A 23,995-nucleotide genomic window follows, 5' to 3' on the forward strand; every position below is an offset into this window, starting at 1 on the left:
TAGACAATTTAGTGCCAAGTATTACTTCTGATTAATTTAGTCATATTTTCATTAATCGTTATGCGAATTAATTAATTTTTTTAATAAATTAAAGAACGTTTACTTAAAGATTTTTTTTTTAATTTTTACAAAGTCACTAGGAATCACTAGTTTACACCTTATAGGGAGTTTTACTCATATAAAAGATAAACTATTATATGCTTAGTATTACTTGGATTAATTTAATCATATCTCCGGTAATTATTATCCAATTTAATTAAAATATCTGATAAATTAAAGGACTTTTAATTTTTTTTTTAATTATTATAAAACCGTTCAAAGTGACTAGTTTTTGCTTTACAAGGAGTTTTATTATAATCAAAGATAGACAATTAAGTGCTAAGTATTACCTTAATTAATTTAATCATAGCTTTGTTAATTATCAATCAAACTAATTAAAATGTTCAGTAAAACAAAAGGCGTTTAATTCTTCAAAAAAAAAAGGTTATTATAAAAATGGTTATAAAGTAGGTAGGCATATCTTCGTTAATTATCATATTATTTAATTAAAATTTTTCGTAAATTGAAAGGTTAATTTAAAAAAGAACTTAATATAAACATGTTCAGAGGGTCTTTCACAATATAGGGAGTTTCACAATATAGGGAGTTATCAGTCTATTAATATGTTCGCTAAATTAAAGGGCGTTTAATTATTTTTTTAAAAGAATGGTTTTTATTAGTTTTTACATTACATGGCGTTTTATTCAAAAATCAATTAAATGCCATGTGGAACTTTGATTTCGTTCAAATAAAAATTTATCGTATCGACGTTAATTATGAGCCGATTTGAATGAAATTTTCAACCGATAATAGAGCCCTTAATCTATCAGAAGGATTAATATGAACTTTAACTTTAAATAAAAGATTTGTTCAAACTTTTCTGGTAAAAAAAGTTTAGTCCACTCCTGCCTAGATCATTACCAAATCGGCGTATTTATTTGAAATTCTGTTCATCAAGTCTGTCCGGCGTACCGTTACAGCCCGAGCTCTAACAACATTTGCCTAATAAAATAAATTCGCGATTTATCTGGTCTAGCGCTAACAACGAACACAGGCCGTCTCTTGAAAATCTGGTCTTACCGTTGCACAGTTTTAGCATCGGCTTTTTATCACCTTTTATGTCTTTCTGTTTTCTACTTGTAGGTACCTTGTGTGCACTCGGCTACGAGAGCCCGTTTTAAACCCAGAAACAAATAGTAAATTTAATAGCTGGAATTCTTGAGAACCTACTTTGTCTCTGCTTATTTATTTTAAAAGGTTTTTATTGTGGACGTACTTTAAGTCGTTTGCTTATTAACTCAGAATATTTGATTTCAGTACGTCAGACCCTTTTCACTTTCGGATCGCCCTGTATATCAAAGACCTGAATCTGCAAATCAACCAGAAAAATGAGCCCACAGAAAACTTCCGGAAGTTGCAAGAGATGTTCAAATAACACTAACAATAACTGCCATTGTATCGTGTTCTCTGGTCGGGTCGTATTTCGCACCTGGCATCGCCAGATTGTAGCAGCTTTCGAAAAGCACAGGGTTTCGGTTTTAAAAGCTTTTGACTGTAGGATAATGGACCTATAAGTGCTATTATAGGTATCGCGTGTGCCAATTGTTAGTTTTAGTATGAAGGTTAATAGGTTCGGGTATTTTTAGGGATATTTGAGACGAACGTCTGCCATACTTTAATACCATTAATATTTATTTATATCTTTGTTAATTATTGACTGGTTTGATTGAAATTTTTAAGAGATGATAGGACGTCTAACATTTTGTTGATTATTGATTGTGTTGATTTCTAATAAGATAAATTTGTTGCAGGTACGCATCTTGATCATCAGACTTCGATTTACCATATTCCGTCAGTCGTAAGTACCAATAATAACCATTTCACATAACCCGAAAGGAATTACATAATTAATACGGTTTCTTGGCAAATGGATGTAAATAGAATTTGAAACGGTTCCTCCAGCTTGCATGTATAATAAACTTGAAAGCACGCATCCTCTATTAAGGCATCGGTAATCATTTCAATATAATTACGTTTCGGACATTATCAGAACTATCGTACGTATATAATTTTTTTTTAAACTGGTAAATAATGCAGAAGCTTAAGAGATGCCCCGTTAGGTTTTAATCTTGATGTTTATTAGTATATCGGGTTTGATAGCTTCGGTTGTTTAACGTTCTCACGTATATAATACGTAACTGTACCATCATTAACTTTATGAGAAGCCCTCGTAATAATCGAAACGGAGTCACGCCCCTTATTGATCACGTGATCAGTCGTGGTTCAGTCTGCACACGGTCATGTGACTTTAATGACAAAATTAAGCTCCTCCTACAGTTTGACGTGGCAAGATGCTGACAGTCACATACCAGTGATATATAAAAAGTTATTTAAATTTAGTTTTTTAATTACGTTCATTTTATTTAAATGAAAACCGAATTAATTCATAATTAAGAAAAAAAATATTTTTAAGCAAATATTAGCAATTATTCTTGTTACATTATACTGGACATCGGTTTTGCAAGAACATTATGTTAATCATGGTCTTAATAATTTTCAGGATCTTTTCTTACAAAATTTATTTTATTTTAAAACTGAAAACTGAAAACTGGATTAATACTGAAATGACCAAATATAATTTCTATTTAAGAGAACTTCATAAACTAAAGTCGTCATATCCTCAAATAAATATAATTAGTATGATCAGGCATGACGAATAGTTTCTGAGGAAAAATGCGGATAATAATTTAGAAATTAATATTATAATGGCTGCAGGGAGGAAAATTCTAAGAAACTGTGCAACTATTAAAACAATTTTTTTAGCAAAGATCTGGAATCAAAGTCTTATAAAGCCAGAAATCCAAATAGCTTTAAAAAAAATTAAAATAAATAAATAATAATAAAAAATTATCTGACATATCGGGTTTCTCGGTTTTAATTCTTCTTATTCTATTTAAAAAAAATAATAGCTTTATATAAAAAAGGAGACCGTCATCGAATACTCTTTTTTAAACCGTACAGAGTATTTTTTGATAAATAAGAATTCTGTCAGCATGCCCTTTTCGATTTAGAAGGAATTGTTCAACTATGACGACTATTTAGCATTCTTACGAGATAAGCCATCTTGAATAAAAGCCCTGCTGAGTTAACAACTTGCTTTGTTAACATTTATTGTGTCAACAAAAAATGATGAGATTTAGGGGTTGTGTTACAGGGGCCTTAGAATGGTTTTCAATTTGTTCAGTGATAATTCTTTGAATTTGCATATCTCAAAAACCACTTATTTTAGATTTCATACTGCACAAAATATCCAAAATTTATATACTTTTTTAGGCTTAACACTGACGTCAATCAAAACTGGAAGGCACAGCCTAATATTCTGAATTCAAAATTAAATACTTTCTGTTATATGATCACAAGCCTAAACTGTGTAAAGTTATGAGTCATGGCGTGGTAGAAATATACATATATGAGTTATCCTAATTTATATTTTTAAATAAAACAAAATTCTTATGCAATTCCGATATTCACGACCACTCAACATGGCCATAAAATTATTTCGTTTAGAAAAATGTGGACTTGACATTAGTAAAAATTCTCCGCACCGTTAGGATTAAAACTTTCTCCCAAGAATACTTTTTGAAAAGCCCTCGTAACATCTAAGAAAAAGCCACGCCTTTTATTTAGTTAACGTACGTCACGTGACGAATGATATAGTAGTAAAACAGTCACGTGATTCGTTAATCACAAATAAGGTCCTCCCATAGTTTGACGTGGCAATCCATGATAGCCACTGAGAGTCACATACCGCGGGAAGACAAAAAGCTGTTTCCATCAGTTAATTTTTATTTAACAATTTTAAATAAATTTCTTAATCCTTTTGAAAGAAAATGAGGTGAATTTTGATTGAATGAGTAGAACCTAAATTTAATAATTATTATCTTTATTTCTATTAACCCTTGTCAGAAAGAGAACTTATTTAACGTCCTTGAATCAGATTTTTAATTGTCTCTTTTCATTTAACAAGAAAATCTATTTTTAGGCAAATCCTGGCGGTTTTTCAGGATGACATATAGTATAATTTTAATAAACCCCTGTCTTTCCTTCAAGTTCTCAAGAATGACTTTTTGAGAATCCCTTGTAATATCCAAGTTAAAGCCACGCCTTAAGTCAGTTGATGTACGTCACGTGAACGAATCATGTAGTAGTAAACAAACGGTCACGTGATTCAATTCTCAATTTAGTTTTTTAATTATTCAATTTTACTAGTTAATTTTGAAAGGTTTTCTTTTGCAAGAGAAATAATTATTTAAAGGCTGAATTAATTAATAATTGCCTTCAGTTTATAGGAATATAAGGCTACGCCTTTAAATCAGTTGAGCCAAGTCACGTGTCCAATTAAGTAATAACCTACAGGCTGTCACATGATTCTGCTATCAAAATCAATTTTTGCTTTATATTAAAATTTTTGATTCTTTATTAAGAACAAAAACTATACTTACTCCTCCCATAGTTTACGTGAATTTTAATTGAATGACTGAAATCTGAATTTATTAATTATTAGCTTCATTTCGAATAACGCTTGTAAGAACAAATAATAAGGCCACGTCTTTGAATCAGTTGCCTCAAGTCACTTACTTAATCCCAACAAACTGTTACATGATCCTGCTGTCAAAATCAATTTTTGCTACACTTTTTTTAATTTTCTTTTTTCAATTAAGAAGAAAATAAATTTTTAACTAAATCCTGGCATAAACCATTATTTAAAAAATCCTCTCTTTCCAAGAAATACTTTTTGAGAACCCCTTATAATCATTAAGATAAAGCCACATCCTTTAGTCAGTTGACGTATGTCACGTAACGCATTATGCAGTGATAAACAAACGGTCATGTGATTCAGTTTTCAAAATTAAGCTCCTCCTATAGTTTGACGTAGCAATCCAAGATGGCCACTGATAGTCACATACCGGGTTAAGGCAAAAAGCTCTTTCCATCTGCTGATTTTTATTTAAAAATTTTAAATAAATTTCTTCATTATTTTGCAAAAAAATTAGCTGAATTTTGATTATTGAATAAGTGAAACCTAAACATATTATTTATTTTTATTTTAACTAATCTTTGTAAGAAAGACACCTGGAATCAGTCGACCCACGTATCCGATCATCTAATATCCAACAAGCTATCATGTGATTTTGTTGTCAAAATCAATTTTTATTACTGATTTTAATTTTTCGTTATCACTTTAGAAAAAAATCTGTTTTTAAGCAAATGGTGGCGGTTTTTCTTGTTGACATAAAGAATAATTTAAAAAAAAACCCTGCTTGACCTTTAAATTTTCTAGAATTACTTTTTGAGAAGCTCATGTAATAATCAAGAGAGAGCCACACATTTTTGTCAGTTGACTTACGTCACGTGACGAATTATGCGGGAGTAAACAGACGGTCACGTGATTCAATTGCTATAATTAAGCTTCTCCCACAGTTTCACGTGGCAACCCATAATGGCCGCTGAAAATCCCTTACCAAATAGTAATAAATTTATTACGCTTATGATTATGATGATTTTCTTATGTTTCGAGTAGATATGCTGTATCTAGGGCTCTCGCAGTACTAGATTGGGTTAGGCGATTTCTACATTTACCGCACTATAAGTCCATTGGGTTCGATCCATCTTTTTAAACCAGTTCGCTAAGTTCCGTCCAAACAAAACAGAAAAAAAACACCCTGATATTCCTCGGATATTAATCATGTCGACCCAGTACTCAATTACAATATTACACCGAATCTCTATGTCGCATCAGCAAATAATGACCACCTAGTGAACAAACTCGGGCTAATGCAACCCAGTAGCATTCCTTTCGTCGTCGATCACAAAAAAAAAGAAAAAGATTCTCTACACCTTCCTTCCTGATCTCTACGCGTGTATCAATTCATCACCGAAGAACGGCCAAGAAGATGTTGTTCGATTGGTAACGGTTCTTCTGGTATAAACCGTTCGACATCGATTTGAACAGATTTCACGGTCTTATGCTGTGACTATTATTAATTGTTGTAATTTGACTTTTATTTTTTGTTTTTTTTCTGACCAGGACATCGTCAGCAGCAGTAAGATCCTATTAATTTCTTGTTGTCGTTCTAGTGAAGTCGCTTCTTTTTTGACTAATTGAAAAATGAGGTTAATAGTTAGAGTTTCTTCGTCTGTATATCAACCTTCATCTATATATCAGCCTACTAAATCACAGGTTGGTATCGTGAGACATTAACGCCTTACTATATTAAATTATATTGGGTATAACCGCTTTAAAATTGGGAACACATAACTGAAAAATTAATTGTTTTTTTCTTCTTCTCTTGTTGAGAGCCGCGAGATTCCAACACAATACATGAGTAGCTAATTGATTTTTGCTGCAGAGGTTCGGGTATCTGGAGCATTTCTTTCATTATGATCCGCTTAAGAAGATGCGTATTGATAATTAGGAAGATATTGTTATGTGGTTTGTTAACCAGATGTTCGGGAAAGAAGAAAGACGTATTGTAACGTTTTTACCGTTCCTTAAGGTGTGAATTAAAATACTTGTTGCATAAAAACAGTCAACTGAGTTATTTACGTACTTACGCTAATAAACACGGTCATTTAAGATTTCTATAAATATTTATTTACTAATACTTATGTTCGATTTAAATATTGCGCCAATATTTCGGTCTAAACTGTCAAGTGACTCCCAGCGGCTATGCGGCTCCTTATATACTCGGCTGACCATGATTCCAGAAGATTCGATGACCTTTCACACGTCTCCAAAGACATCGTGCGGTGTACCCCTAGTGTCATTCAGGAATGATGAAGAGTAGCTGATATTCTCGGCATTTCCAATATGACAAACAAACTGTAGGAGAACAATGGGATGTGTATGTGTGATGTCGATATCTATAGATTTTTTTGAAGCTTTTGATTCATATAGTAGCTTAGCCCTTAGCTTAGGTTTTTTGATTTTGCGTTTAGCGTCAAGAATTCATCATTTAATCTGCTCCTATTTAGTTCTAGCCCCTAATTAATTATTATAAGAAGACTATTAATTACTTTTTTGGCTTTTAGCGCACTCGTGCAAATCTTTTGTTGCTCTTTTTGTAATAATTTATTTAATTTGATATTTTTTAGTTTCCTTATTAATTAACTTTAGGTCAACGGGCTTGTCCCACTCTTGACTTCTTTTAACAGTAGCTAAAATTGCGATGCCGCACTTTTTAGCGACTGTCTGTCTGTGCAAATCGCCGAACAGACCTTTTTGCCAAGAAACGATGTAATTTAAAATGTAGGTATATTATCTTCATTTTGTTTCTAGCAATGTATTGACTCTTTATGGCAAATAAATTACTTTAGAATTTGAATTTGTAAGGGATTTTGAAAATTACCTGAAATTCCAAAAAAACCTGAATTATTTAATTATTTCGTTCTTGAAAGTTATGAAAATGACACCAATTCTTGTAAAAGCCTAATTTAAGAGCTAAATGTATTTCTAATTAATGGAATTTCAAAAATTTTGTAAGATGCCTGAAACAAACGTAAAAGATGCTAATTTCTGGAATATCAAAATGATGTCAAATATCCCTAGAAAAATTCATCAAAAACCGGGAAAATACGAAAAAATATTTGCCAAATCTGGAATTTGGGCTTCCTTTGGTCAATTACGTAAAATGCCTGGAAAATTTAACAATTGGTAATTCTTGAAAAACATAATAAAAATTCCTGGTCAGATGCCTAGAATAAAACCAAAAATTAGATGAAAAACATGAAAATATTTCCAGTTTTTAAAGACCAAAAATGAACTCAAATGGCAGAAAAAAATAAAAATTTATAATTCCTTAAAAACATAAATAATTACATAGTAATAAATTAATCTTTAAGTCGCAGGTCTCAAATATATTACAATATATTTGTGATTAATGTGTATATTACTATTTCCATTTCTGGAGAGGAATTAAAATGCTTGGCAAATTTTAAAATTTATAATTTCTGAAAAATATTAAATTGCGTAAAAAAAATTCCCGGAATTTAACAACAGCTGTAAAAAATATGAAAAACTATGGCACATTGCTGACATAATAAATAGATAAAAATAACGTGAAGTCATGATTTTTTGCCTAAGAACATTTATATCCTGATGCAATAAGTAGGATGTATTTAAATAATCCTAATGCTGAAAATAAAATTGAAAGTTATCTGCAAAGGTTTATAATTTGCAATAATTTAAAAAATCCTTAAGCATATCAGAAGTAAACACAGATAATCGATAGCAAAATAGGCCTACAGAATAAAACAATAGGACATAAATACTTTGACTTTATAATAGGATCAAACATTTGTGGAAAAAAGGTAAAATATGACGTTTTTTACTGATCATATAAGGTCTAATTTTTTTCGAAGAAGTAACTTTGTCTTTGGAATAATGTCAACAGTATGTCAATTATCCGCGGAAAAATGCTAATTTTTCATTCTGAAAAAAGACATTTTTGCTGCATGACCTCATATTTATCTTCTAGAATCACGTCAGTAAGGCATCATAATATACTGCCTGAAAAATGTATTTCTTGCTTATTTTAAGGTTGAATTACAGAAAAAAATTATTATTCAAAAAAATTTTAAAAACAATTTGTTTATTTGCTGACGCCAGTCTTCCTGTACTGAGATAAAACAGAAGATCGGTTTTCTGCATGATGCACACGATGAGCAACAAAACGCCTTGTAATAATAATAATAATCGCCATGAACCATGCAAAAAAGCTTGAAATGGCTTTGAATACGTTCGTTTATAATTTATTTACAATTTAACGACCTTGTTGTCATCTCCTATGATGATATGTATGTTTTCTTATAAAACTTTCTTATTAACTGTGTTCTTTAACTGTGTTCTCTCTGTGTCATAGGTTCTTGAAAATGTTTAAAAAATTAACTTCTAAGCTTCTTCAATTAAATTAGATACTATTAGCAATTATGGATAATTGAACACTGAGAAATTAAATCTGATAAGTTTCTCATGAATAGCTATACTATGGGTTCAACGTTGTACAATCCGACCCTGACATTATATCTCTCTCATCTCACAGATCTAATTTACTCTAAGGATCTGCTTCGGTAATACCGATTCCTTCTTTATCCAATTAGACACTTAATCCCAGATAGTAATTTTATCGGTGGCAATAAACCCAGTCGTAGCCGCTAATTAGACAAATAAGCAAAACTGTGGTTTGATGCCGTCATTTTTCTGTAATTTTTTTTTCTATTATTTTAATGATTTTGAATTATGTAATAAGTTTACTAGATCTGGTCGTGGTCGTGGAGTAGTTAAATTCGATCGCGTGACTATCCGGTAATTGATTTTAATGTGACAAATTTACGTCAAATTAAGGTTTCTTGATGAGCTTGTGATTAGTTTTCTTAATTTATGCCTAAGGTTTTACATTAACTTCCGAAAGAACTTCCTGGATATCAAAATATAATTTGTTTAATTTCAAATATCTTATATGTGCCTTTTTTCAAAATTGTTCTGCTTTTTTTAATTATTCCATTTTTCAGTTTCTCTAATTTCTTTGACTCATTTATCAACCAGATATTTTATTAATAATAGTATATGGGAAAAAGATGAATTGTTTTACTGACGAATTTTGTTTATAGTTTAGCAAAACTAGCATTTTTTAGGATCCCGGTGTTTTTTCACAAAATTGGTCTACCTAACGATTTTTTAAAGCATTGTGTTTGCACAATTACCTTGCCATTCTATGTTCTCTTTAATAAATCATTAGAAATGGTTCCTGATGCCTGGAAGGTTAGTTATGTGATTCCAATTTTCAAGAGTGGAGCTAAAGATAATATTTAAAATTATCGCAGTGTCTGTATCCATTCTCCAGTTACCCAACAGTTTTGCTGGTTATGCACAAATTTAATATATAAAAATCAATGTGCCTTGAGTCAAAACAAGTCTACTTTTGGGAATCCGATTATCTACCAATCTTCATAGAATGGCATGAACAGATAGACACTATCTATACTGACATTTCCACGATATTTGATCGTCTTAACCTTCGTATTCTGTTGGGAAAATTGGTCAAACTGGGTTTTCGTTGTCGATTAAGCATATTAAAATTAAAGCATATTAAAATTGGTGGTTTCTTGTCTGATAATATATACGTCAATTCAGACACTCAAGGCTGACACTCTTTGCCTGCACTCTTTAATTTATTTATATAATATGATTATCTATCTATGTCTTATTATTTGGAGAACAATAAATGTTTTAAATTTACTAATGATTTGAAATTGTTTTGGAGATCTTTTATAGATCCATTAGACCAGGAACTTTTGCAACAAGATCTGCACAGAATCAGCTGATTCTGAAAATAAACAAATGTGTATTTATGAATTTTACGCACAAAGTGAACAGGTTCCTGGTATTTCCTATCAATAATACGGTCATTTAGTGTGTCACTACTATTAGGGATCTGGATGTCCTTTTATATAGCAGGTTAACCTTTGTTGACCACATCAACTCCATATCTATAAGAAGCTCAAAGATACTTGGGTTTGTTCTAAAAAATTTCCAGTATTTTTCTGTGAAGTCTACTTTGCGTTAGTAAGGCCTGTTTTGGAATACTAATGCCAAAGAAAATAATAGTAAACTATATATTCGTTAGTATAATTATCTTTGCTAATGCTCAGTTGTGTGGTGATATTGTGACACCAGTCTATCTTCTCTGGGGGTTGAGGTAGAAAATAAGACACACTGTGTGGGTTTGACTTTAGGATGTTTATTGAGTTGCCTAGATGTTACAAGTCTGGTGTCTACGTGACAACTAACTAAGTACATTTTATCGTTGTGCAAATACAATAGGTAATGAGATCGAAGTGCTGAGTCGCGGTTTCCATCCACGTACGCCTTTGGACGCCATGCTGCTTTTATACTGAGTGTCTTTGAAATAGGTGGTCTGTCGTCACAATATTTTCAAAATCACATAGAGTTTCCTTAGAGCGTGTTCCTTAGATCATGTGCTTTTAATGAGGGTGTTACAACCTTGATTACAGTGTGATGGAATAGCAGTTAATGTAGATAAATTAAATAAAAATTGCATATAGCTTTAATAAAATTTCATGTAAAAAGAAAAGTAAAATCTGATGTACAAACAAATATGACCATCTCTAAAAGTTACAGTAGAGGAAAAAAAAACCTAAAATTGAAAAGTCACTAAAACTGGTAACATAGTTCCAATAAAAAAACCCTAAGTGTTAATTTTCGAGTAGTGGCGCCAGCTATAGTTAACACTGTATATTAACTTAAAACACTTATTACGAGCTAATAGATGGCGCAAGTATTACTGCTGGACTAAATCTATTCTAACAGACTCAGTGTAATATCAATCCTTGTATTAACATAACAAAAACTTGTTCACAAATAATTAGGTACCTAGGCACACCTTTGATAAAATTATCAGCTGGTAGCTATTTCGTCAGTTAAAATATATTTTACGTCAATTTCTTTTTTGTTTTTACTGCCTCTTTAATAAAGTGGTACTTTATGTGTTTGGTTCTACTGTAAAACACAGGATTAGAGACCACCTTTTGAGCACTTTGGCTATCATTTTACAACTTCTGTTTATAAAATTTCATTGAGAAACCCTTTTAAAAATATAGGCTCTTTACTTCCTTGACAAATAGCAACATATTCTATCTCAATAGACAAACTTTCTGATGCTAGGTTTTCAGATTTCGAAGAAATCACCTTACTAGAGCACAAAAACAGATAGCCCGTCTATAATTAACCATCTATCAAATTGTTGCACCAATCGACATCACAAAATCCCTTAATTTCCAAATCATTTTTTCTTAAACTAAACTTTGATCTGGAGTGCCCGTTAAATACCTTAAAACTCTTTTTTTCTCTCTGTATAATGCAGCCATCCTTAAATACCTACAACGTCTTCTCAACTTGATTTCCTTTTTATCCTTATGATACTTGCTTGTGTACTTGCGATGTCTTTCATTAGATTTTTTATTTTTTTATTTGTAGACTTCAAGCCACCACATGCATAACACTATACTAGTAAAAAACTTCTTTTGAGTCAATAAAGCTACTTCATGACTTTCCTCATATTTATTGTCTTTTAATAAATCAGCTTTTATAAACTCACTGGTAATGGTTTGCATAGAATTTTCTATAGGTACGACCATAGGATCATATTCTGGAGTAAGTCCATTTAACAAAATTAGTCCAAAAAATTCATCGTCAATTGGATCTAGCCACGAACTTAATAAATATATCTGAACGGCTAATGCATATGGCCCCCATACCCAAAAATGATGACTGCCTGATGGCCGCTTTTTTTATAGTGGATGTGTCCTTTTGATGTTGGTCCCTCTGAACATTTTCAGTGTTGCCAACAAAAAATATGTTAAATAACAGTAATTAAGTTGACGACGCGGACGTTTAACGTGTGAAGTGTCACGAACAAATTTTTTTTTTATTGACATTGTTTTTAAACCATCATTGGGATTCCAAACTGAGGCACTAAAATCTCGACACGATCACGCGATATGACTAAATTCTAAATAATTCTAAATGATTCTAAATAACATTCTCAATTGTGAGTATAGGGGATTGTTTAGTTTTTGGCGATTTGTAAACGGCATGCTTAGGTATATGGTTTGCTTCAGGAAATATAGCTTCCTCCTTATTTAAACGTATTTGGGTCACTATTTCTCAAAACCGAACTATTGTGAATTGTCTTGTCTGTATTGTTTATCATATAATAATATATAGAGTTTATCTTTACTATATAAACCTTTACTAATTACAAACCTTTATAAAATCATCTATATTTTAATTTTTATAAATGGTTATATATTTTAAAGTGCATGCATCTATCTCAAGTTAATTGAAAGTTTATCTCATTTTAGGTGAAGATTACTTTCTTTTATAAATTTAAATGAAATTCTTAAAGAAATACAAGAAAAATACTCAGATCTAATAACGCAACTATCTTATCGCATCTATTCTTAACTAAATGTAACTCTTTATTTTATTTTTTTAAACATAACCTCCCAAAAACTTTAATTGTTTTATTTCCCTACAATTGGCACACCTGAAATTTGTCAGAGTGACCAACATCGAGAGGACACAATCACGGAAAGTGGCGGCCACCTAGTAGTGGTCATTTACTTTTCACTGAATTGGCTGGCAGTCCAGGTATATTTATTAAGTTCGTGGATGTAGCATATCCCCTAGTTTCTGAGCCAAAGACATAGCCTTATTCACATATAACTCAATAGTTTTAAAATCTTCTAGCTTAATTCTAATTAACTGCCTAATTAATAAACCCTTATCCTCATAAGCATTTACTAAATTCTGCCAGGTTTCTTTTGGTCAAGCAGTATTTCTTATATGTGGATAAGCACAAGGTTGTTTCATCAGACATATTTTAGATAAAGCCCTTTGTTTTACCTCAACTTTGGTTGTATCCCCTTCTGAATAATCCTCTATGCAGACCCATAAATTTTCATGAATTAGTGCCGTTTTTAAATCAAATTTCCAATTATTAAAGTTCTCCCTTTCGGCTAACTTCTTAAACCCCAAGGATAACCTACTGTTATCTGACATTTTATATAGGTTTCCTGAACTTAATGGGGCACTAAACTACTCTGTATGACACTAAAGTCAACAGTTCATTAACCTTACTTTTCGACGCAACTTATACCACTTTACACCGACAATTCGCCCTTTAACATACTGAGCTCATAACCTGTGGAAATTAAATAAAAATTCCACATTGGTTTAATAAAATTGACAAATATGACTAACTCTAAAAGTTATAGTATAGGAAAAAAACTTAAAAGTCACTAAAACTGGTAACACAGTTCCAATACGAAAAACCCTAAAAATAATATAGCTTTGCTACCAGTGGCGTCAGCACACTAACACTCTTATTAACTTATTACAAGCTAATAGATGGTGCAAGTATTACTGCTGAATTAAATCTATTCTAAGAGTTAAACTTGCCTGCAATTAATACTCGCAGATTGAGGTTTGGTAACAAAACGAAATTTTTATTTTTACCTCATGACAATGACCCGATAAAAATGCAATTCTTGTACCCTTGCGGTTTCAACAGGCTGCATTTTTGACGTCATGGATAAAACCAACTTCAAAGTTCAACGAATTCAGGTATGATTTGACCTGGTACATCAGAAATAACAATTTTATAGAGGAAAGTCCAAAGTTAAGTAGGGCTTTATAGTAATAAAACCAAACACTTTATATTATTAAACAATTTATTAGCATAAACGTCTAAACACGTTGAATAAAAAATAATAAAAACCCCATGAATAATTATAAAATATCCAGTTTCGTGGCTGATCTCGGGTCTACAAATCTTACCATATACACGCCATCTCAGACACTAACAGTAAATTATTCTAAAATATTCAATATCGGTTATGTAAAACACCCATTTTCAGATTTATGGTACATGAGGGCACTTGCTTATATTGAAAAAAAAGCTCTATAAAATTAAACGTATATGAAATCATCGTTTGTAACGGTGGTTAATTTGACCTAAATACTATTCAAACATCTTCTGCTAATAACTGCTTAATTAATGGCATATTCGTTAGGATAATTAAGCGAATATTTGAATATTTGTGTTAAGAATTTAATGATAATTGCCTATAAAATTGGCCTCAAGTATTTGGAATTGGACAACAAACAACCGTTTGAATTTTGCAGAAATTATGCGGGAATGTTGCTAAGAGAGACAAAGAACATAATTTAATGTTTCAAACAAACAACACAACAGTTTTAATATGTATTTATTTTTGGGTACTTAGTCACAGAATACAAATATAGAGAAATGCGTGTTCCTTAATGATCTGACAGAATTCCGTTGACAGCTGTATTGACATTGTTGACAAGGATGGGGGGCGGTCAAATTGGGTGACGTCTAGCGGGAAATTTAAAACTGCAATTAATATTCGCAGAATTACAGAAGTTGATGCGTTAACTGAAGAGTGATGAGAGATATATTTAAAAATAATTTAATTTTATAATAAAATTAATAATACGCTTATCAGTTTAAAAATACCTTGATTTTTAACTCGAAAGTTGCGAAAGAAAAATAAATGTTAATATTGCATATTTTAGACGTGCCTCAGCACTTTCTTTAAGAATTAACAAATCAACTAAAATATTTTTTGATTTTAATTTAGTTATCAAAAAATTGTTTATTTAAGACATTTAAGTGTGCACTTTGATGATATTTAGATAGAGAGACTTAGCAATAATTATAAATTAGCAGCATAGGTATAAGAGCAAATTTTAAGTAAAAAAAAACAAGATTAATTTGCCTTTTAAATCTTTTATTTAAGGATGAATTGAAATAAAATTAAGCATATTAACTGAAATTCCTAATGATTTCTAAACCTTTTTTTTGTTTTCATAAGTGTTAAAAACATTAGAAACACACCTAAATAAAAAATATAATATTAAAAAGATTTTACCTCGGAATTCACCATTATGTAAGTAAAAAAAATTAAACATATACATTTTTAAGCTTATTTTTAAGCTATACAATTATAACAAAATAATATATATCTACATATTTAAAAAAAAAACAAATTATAAACTCTTTTAACAACAACAGAAATTGTACCTAGTATCAGGTATAATTGTATCAGGGTTGTTAAAATTGGAACCAGAAAAGTGGTTGGAATGAATTTGATAATTGGTGCCATTTTTACTCGTATTTACATGACAAAATCCCCCTCCAAGATTTTGGTAAGGATGGATTCGATAGCAATTTCAAAAAGTCTATGATCTGTGTGACTGTATAAGCAATTACTAATATACAAACTATTGCTTAAAGGATATTTGCACAAATAACTTAGATGAAGACAAGAAAATGGAAATTCCCGACATTTTGATTGGTGGAGGATGAGGTCTAAGAATTAAAATTGAATTGTAAAAATTATGAACATAGATATGTTCAAAATAGGATTAAATCTGTAATTATACCCTGGAAAATGATAATGCAATTAAAATTCAAATTAAATAACTTAGAACCATTAATTATAAAGTAAATATAATGCATTTTATTTATTATAGAAAAAAAGCAAAAACTGATCCAAATTGTTGTTAGAGGATTATCATCATTCAAAGGACCATTCAGATACACACATAACATTCAAAAGATAGAGAATAATTTAATATTAGGTTAGTTTCAATTTATGTTTAAATTATTTAATATTATTTGTAGGTTTGAGGACATTTGGTATCTGATTATAGTAGAATGTAGCCAAAAATTCAAGCGAATTTGTAAGATGAATTTTTGAGTATTGATTTATTTTTATGTTGCTATTTATAATCAACCTCGTGAAATAATTGTAAAAAGGATTTTCATATTCATCAACGTGTCTTTTTATATAAGCAATGCTCCCAAATACATGTAATTCCCTAAAAATAAGTAATTTAGCATATTTAATAAATTCATTACTAGGGTATGATTTAACTTTATGAAATATGATTCGAATAAAAAAATTTCTGAGTTATTGTTATAGGATATAGATCAGACTATAAATTCTAATTAAAATTTATTTGATAAGCGCTAATCAGACTGATCTTTAGGTCTGAAAAGATACGTCTCTAAGTGAGTAGAATTTGTTTATTAATTTGCGAAGCTTGTCTGTAACGTAACAGATATGATCTTTCCATTTGAAATTTTCGTCAATTATTATACTAATTTAAGCTACTCTTGGCCATATCTCAATAACTTCAATAAAAAATTACAGTGTCGTCTGCGTAAGATATGAGAGTTCCAATTATACGAGCATATCCTATTAATGTATATTATAAATATCAATGGTGCAAGAACTGTGCCCTGAGGCACTCTGATATAGATTCGCTTTTTTATACTAGTACTTTCACCAATTTTTACCATTTGTTCTCTGTTTGTGAGATAATCAGCAAAAAGACGGGACACCAAACCTCTTACTCCAATATCTTCCAGTTTCCTAATAAGTCTTTCCTGTGGTATTGTGTCGAAAGCTTTGACCTAAACCCAACAATATTAAAAGGCACTTAGGTATAATATAATTGAAAAATTTACCTATCCTCTGTTCTGTATAGTTGCACCATAATTGGCTGTTTGCACGCGTTGTAAAATAATTTATCAACCTAGACCTGAACTATGAACGTCAGTTAAAATGTCGTTAACGTCATTATTATCATATTTGATGTATATCAAAAATTGTATATGTATATCAATCGAGCCATCTTGGATGATAAACTATTCCGCCCTACCAAATTCATCCTTCTTACCCTTGTAAATAGTTATTATAACAAGAACTACTCTTGCAAAAAAAAAACTTTCAAAAATAAACGTGCTCGTATCCTAACCAGGGCCGACGGAAGGCGCCGGTATGATGGGTAGAACTACCTACCCTGGAAATAGTATAACCACCCAAAAACTCGGACGCATACAAATGTAAAATGTGAACGAATTTACAATTATACTACATGCCAAAATTGTTTACTATTAAGCAACCCTTTTGATTTGAAAATTATGTAAATGTACATAATCATATATACGATTTACACAATGTTTACATAAACTTGACTATTAGGGATGACATTTTAAAATTACTAATTCGTTATTTTAATTATTTTGATTTGGTTTCAGATATGGGTTGTACGGATAAAATCTCTAAAAAGCGTTCTTGCCAACTACGAGATTTCGATGAAATTTTCTGACGATCTGTTCAGGAAACAAGGGCTAGACAGCATCATTACTTTCAGCTTTCAGTAAATCCCTAACAATATTGTTTAATCGTGCCTTCAGAACTGGAGAATTTCCTCTGATCTGAAAAAAATCTAAAATTATTCCTGTACATAAAAAAAATATAAAAATCTTATCGATAACTATCGGCCAGTTACACTTATTAACAACTTTTCTAAAGTTTTTGAGCGGGTCCTTCATTCAGCATTATACTTTCCTATAAAACAACTTATAGACACTAGACAGCGTGGCTTCATAATGGGTAGATCCACTAGCACTAATCTTATTACGATTACGGAATTTATATTAGACACTATAAATGATAATTCTCAAGTTGATGTAGTCTATACAGATTTCTCGAAAGCTTTTGACCGTCTTGACCATTCCATTCTTATATCAAATCTTTCTGCCCAATTTAGGTTTTCATCTCGTTTAACTTCTCTTATCTCTTCTTATCTCACTAAACGTCCTCAACATGTTAAATGCTTTGGACTTTGGACACAGCTCACCTGAAATAGTCGATCCTTCAGGACCACAAGGTTCCATATTGGGACCCTTACTTTTCAACTCATTTATAAAAACCATTTCTAAGGACCTTGAAGTAAACCGCTTATTATACTGTGACGATAAAAAATTATACTATAGAATTGATACTATTGAGAACTGCGTTAAACTCCAAGCAGCCATTAACTGAGTGAATGAATGGTGCAAGAATAACAACTTGCCTCTAAATGCTGTGTAGTCCCCTACTCCCTAAAAAAGAACTGTGTGACTTACGAATACAAAATTAATAATGTGATACTACCAAGATCAACCCACTTCAATGACTTGGGAGTCATTTTTTGATAGCTCACTTTCATTTAGTTTTCATATGGTAGATATCATAAAATGAAGTTATAAATTGCTAAGTTTTGTTGGAACTCTCCATTCTTTAAGAATATCTCTAGCATTAAACTCCTGTACTGTACCTATGTTCTTTCAATTTTAGAATATTCTTCCCAAGTCTGGTCGCCACATTATCAGAACCATATTTAAGAGCTTATTTTAGAGCGAAGATTTCTTAAATTCCTATGGTTTAAATGCGAAAGAGTGTACCCGGAAATCGGCTTCTCACATGGAAATTTGCATGGTCATTCAAGATATCAGGTTAAACGTTTACAGGAAAGAAGGGATTCGGCAGATTTACAGTTCTTACATAAATTAATTAATGACGTAATTGACTCGCCAGAGATTTTGCAACTTCTAAATCAGCTCGCAGTTTTTACCTTTCAATACCTCGAACCAACATTACAAAATTTTCGCCTATACGTAGAACTTGCAATACATACAACTCTATACAGAATCGATGTGATATATTTAACTGTTGCCTGGCCGACATTAAAAGAATTCGCTTAGTTTAGAGAATCTTGTTTTCTTCTTTTTATATATTTATTAATAATTTATCATGTCTGCAATATTAATTTTTTGATAAGATGATTTCATGTTTATATACATTGTTTCCACTCTAATATTGAAGTTTCTCTGTTGAGTGATGTAAGTAAATAATAAATAAATTAATTAATTTCAGACAAAGCTGCAACAGGTTTCCTGGAACGCATTGAATCGTTTTAATTTTTTTTTCTATTGCAATCATTGAAATTTTTGATCGAATCGAGATTCTTAGCAAAGATCTCCAAAGGTCCTACCTTTGCGTAGTTGATTTTTATAGAAAAATAGATGCTGTTACTTTCGATTTCGAAGCTTCTCGCGATTCCAAATTTCAATCAATTTGGCTCGAAAGCAACAAATTACCTTAAAAATTCGAAACTGATGAACCTATTTTGCCGGCAACCTAAAATTCTAAGCGGATTGACGATGGTAATGTTGAAAATCGTGTTTATGAAACACCGAAAGATTATTACAGACAAATTTCTTATAAAAATTTTTGATCAAGTTTTAAGCTAACCTAAAAGTAGATTTGATAGTAATTCAGCTCACTTTTACAAAAGTTCGGAGAAGTTCATTCTTGGTGAGTCAAAAGATTTGACGAATTCAAATTGACTAGAGATAGAAATTCGGCTATAAACATCATGAGACTCAAAAAAACGAATCCGACAGCTCTGATGTTGTTCAACAAGTGGTTCAAGGGACTTGTGCCTGAATATGAGCGCTTCTTTCGGTTACTTATCACAATACTAGGATCGTCTTGCTCCAATGAGAGAAGCTTTTCTGTGTTACATAGAGTGAAGAACTACTTGCGCTCAACAATGGTGCAGGAACGACTTAACCAAGTACTCGTACCTATATACTGTGACAATCTGGACCTTGAAATATTGATGGACCAATTCATTGCTCGAAACCCTAAACGAACGTCTGATTTTGTCCTGCGAAGATGAAAGATTATTAAATAGTCATTACAAATTAAATTAAACAGTTCGTCACATCCTAAAGATATTATTCCTTCTGCCTCCTACTTTTACGCCTATCGAAACTACCCATCCTTATTTTACGCGTTTCGCCGACCTTGATCCTAACTTAACCTAATTTACCTTTTTACGAGGTGCCTAGCGTCATATAAAGTGTAAAATGGTGGAGCACGTCCAGCTTCAACTAAACTGAAGCGACAAGAAAACCAGAAAAATTCTGTTTATGCGTGCTATATCCAGTTTTGAAAAGTCTCGTTCTGAATTGATGGAGTAGATACTTAAACGATTATCAGAGCAAAAAAATACAAAAAACTCACTTAAATTTAAGAACGTTTCCCCAAAAAAAAAATCAAACGCAATCAAAACTTAACGGCTCACGACTTTATTTAAACGTTCATTTCCTCGTTCGACCTTAATTAAACTCTCATAAAACAGAAGATGAGATCCGATTTGCGGTTTAAGGTACCCGTCATTATCAGTTTAATTTAGGCGGTAATTATCAAATGACTCGTTGAAATCGTTAAGTGCAGGCAAAAACGGTTTTATTATGTAAATTTTTAACAATTAAAACGGATAATTTCCGCCCGGCCGAAATTAAAGAAGAAATGGCCAAAAAATTATCGTTTTTATTTAAATCCGTAATAAAACCTCTGACGGTCACATGTGTGAACCAGAAAGTCAATGTCACGGCCACACCGACGTTGTATAAGCGATTACACATCAGTGAAAGCGCCACCGGCAGAAATAAATTACCCAACAGATGCGGACTGAATGGGTATTTTTAGATTTTGAAAAAATAAATAAATTATCTTAATAGATTTATTGTTTCTAGAAAGGTATTTGGGTATATAGTAAATTAAAAACACAGCTTGGAGAACTTCCTTTTAAAAAACTTTATTATCACAAAAATCTATTGAACAATCATCAATTGATATGAATAGCAACAACAAAGATTTTACCCGATATTAATGTTACCGCTAAATTGATTACATTTCCTTATACGGGGTGTATATACAAGTTGAAAAGTAAGAGTGAAAAAAATAAGATTCTTCTTCCCATCTTCATTATAGTAAATAGCTTGAAATGTAAAAAAAAACTTTTCATTTTAAGATCGCCTCCTTACTTATTTAACATAAATATTTCGTTGCTATAGCGATATATTTATCATTTATGTCATATTAAAAAGAATAAATAATAATTATACTTGGATTATATAATAATTTCTTTCATTTTTTGTATGTTAATCGAAATGGCACGGTACTACAGTAGCTACGTTTACAACGGGTACCAAACATTTAATACTTGGATCAAATGACGCGACGTTACGAGGACTACTTTTTCGGTGTAAACGGCAGCGCACTAAAATTTGATACGCGAATTTAATGCTTCCCGAACAGGGTAGATTAAATTTAGTTTTTTTCGACCTATTTTGAAGTACCAAAATGACAAGTTTGACAATTTATTGGACGTTAGCTTACGAGGTTTTTATTTTTGTACACAAAAATAAACAAGAAAATACAGAGGACAAGCTTAAGCCTTAAAAAAGAAATTATTAGTTTATTTTTATTATCTTTAAACAATAGGACTTTTCAAGATTTAGAGGTTGTGTCCTATAATTCTTCGTCTAAACTCACTTCAACTGACATTTTGATCCTAAAGATAATCCTGGACTAATTTAACCCTCAAAATCAATCCTTGTAAACAGGGTTGTACTAAATAAAAATAGTCTAACATTTGATCCATGGACCTAGTAGATCCGCGCGTTGTAAACGTAGCTAGTAATCGAGAATATGTAGATAAGTTAACACTTCCGCGGCTAGGACCTATGCGGAACCGTTTTCAAATAGTCGGTACCCAGCTAGCACAGATATGTACCTGTAATGTAATGTTATGTAAATTTGGGGATATTGAACCTCTCGTGCGATCTACTTTTAATGTAAAATAAACAGATTCACGAGCGGCGAATTTCCGCAATTGCATTCTAGAAGTTATATTGAAGGTATGTCGCTATGAGACATTAATGTATAAAAAATATACATTTCTATATCTATGTAGACACAAAACATACATCCACAAAACATATACATAGTACTAACGGACACTAGTAATTATCTTGCTTATAATGTTTTAGCTGTGTTGCTGCTCGATTTGGTATCAGCAGATCAACTGCTTGGGATTGATTCATCTAAATAAAATATGTCGCGATTTACTTTTTTCGAATCAAAAGCATATAGCCCTCAAAGTGCCAGACTTTAATGTTACTGCTCTTTTTTTAGGTAACAAGTTAGCTTTTTTTTCAGTCATGCAATATGATTTATTGATTAAAGGTATGATTGTTTTTTAGGAATTGTGGGAATAATTGATGATTCTCATATACCCAAATAAAGCAAAACCTAGTGTCTTATGTCAACCGTAAGGGTTACCATTCGGTTATTCTGCAAGATGTAATTGGAAAAAATGCATACGTGGCTACTGTGGTGAAGTTGGTTCAAAATATGATGCATGTCTTTTTCGACAATCAGATTTGGTTCATATGCTATAGACAACCAGCAAATTCAAGAGGATAGGCATTTTATTGGGGATTCGGCCTATCTTTTAAAAAATTATTTACTGATTCGTTTTAAAGATAGTGAATATTTGACAAATATTTAGGTTAACTTTGTAATAACCAGTTGTTTTCAAAAGCCAGAATATTTATTGAACACACTTTATTAAAAGGAAGATTTGGAAGACTGAAATTATTGGAAGCACCAATAAGATTTTAGATAGTTCCCCAAATAATAATGGTACGCTGCATTCTACATAATATTTGCAGAGATACAAATGATAGGCTTGAAATTAATTTATATGAACTAATTTTAGAAAAAATGTTGATGCGGCCAGGAAACATTGTTCTAAAACTGTATAACCGAATGGGTGTTGACAAGAGGAACAATATTGCTAATCTCGTATTTTTAGGATAAAGTAACTAATAAAAGAGTTATTTTTAGTTATTATTTATTTCATTTACAATAACCAATACTTAAACTAGCATTTTAATTTTTTGGCACACTGAGGTGTAGTTACAATTTGAGGTTGAATCTACAGATTTTAAAGGAAATGCTACAAGTTTCATAACAAATAAAACAAAAATGACTAATATGATTTATTATTAAAACATAATATAAAAACACTCAACAAATTGATTTTTTTATTAACTTCCAAATGCTTATTTGACTTTTATTACTTTTACGAAAAATGTAGTTTCAAACAATCTTAAAACTTTCTTACCTTTCATTTTAATGCCCGCTTTTAAATTCTAGAGTAACTCTCTTTTGGATAATTGCCATTTAACTTCTTTCCAATCTGCTATTCTACAGAAAGCTGGTAAAGATCTAAAATCCTATCCATTGTATTCGTCTTTTCTCTATGCCGCCTCCCAGAAGAATTTTCAAGTTTTCGTTTTTTATTATCAGCATCTCGTGAGGTCATCTTCTAAAAGAGTTACAGCTTCTAAAAGAATATAAGGTAAATAATGAATTGAATACGCATCATTTTCTGGATTTCCATATAGACCACATTCGGAGCTGCATATTGCCGGTGCTTCTATATCCGGTTGTTTGTCAAGGAATGCGCCAATAATATCAAAGAACTGCCAAGTTTTTCTGTTTCTTCCAATTTTTTAATTATGGTCCTTGATTTTCTTGTAGGTCCTCTTGAGACCTTTCCACTTCGTATCTACTTGCTTTGGTGTAAAATGTT

The 23,995-nt window shown here is 31.3% G+C and overlaps 1 protein-coding gene across 2 annotated transcripts in view; it reads left to right on the forward strand.

Moving 5' to 3' along the window:
- The window catches only part of LOC126735237 (titin), a 121,454-nt gene that overhangs the window by 55,359 nt on the left and 42,100 nt on the right, over window positions 1-23,995 (forward strand). The window contains exon 1 of one of the 2 annotated variants that reach the window (XM_050439197.1): window positions 1,851-1,897. The exons of the other annotated variant lie outside the window; for it this stretch is intronic. The gene's annotated coding sequence lies outside the window, so the exon portion shown is untranslated. Of the gene's footprint in view, window positions 1-1,850; window positions 1,898-23,995 lie in introns of those variants that run through there. 2 annotated transcript variants of the gene reach the window in all.

Source organism: Anthonomus grandis, chromosome 1 (genome assembly GCF_022605725.1).
Source record: "Anthonomus grandis grandis chromosome 1, icAntGran1.3, whole genome shotgun sequence".
NCBI lineage: Eukaryota > Metazoa > Arthropoda > Insecta > Coleoptera > Curculionidae > Anthonomus > Anthonomus grandis.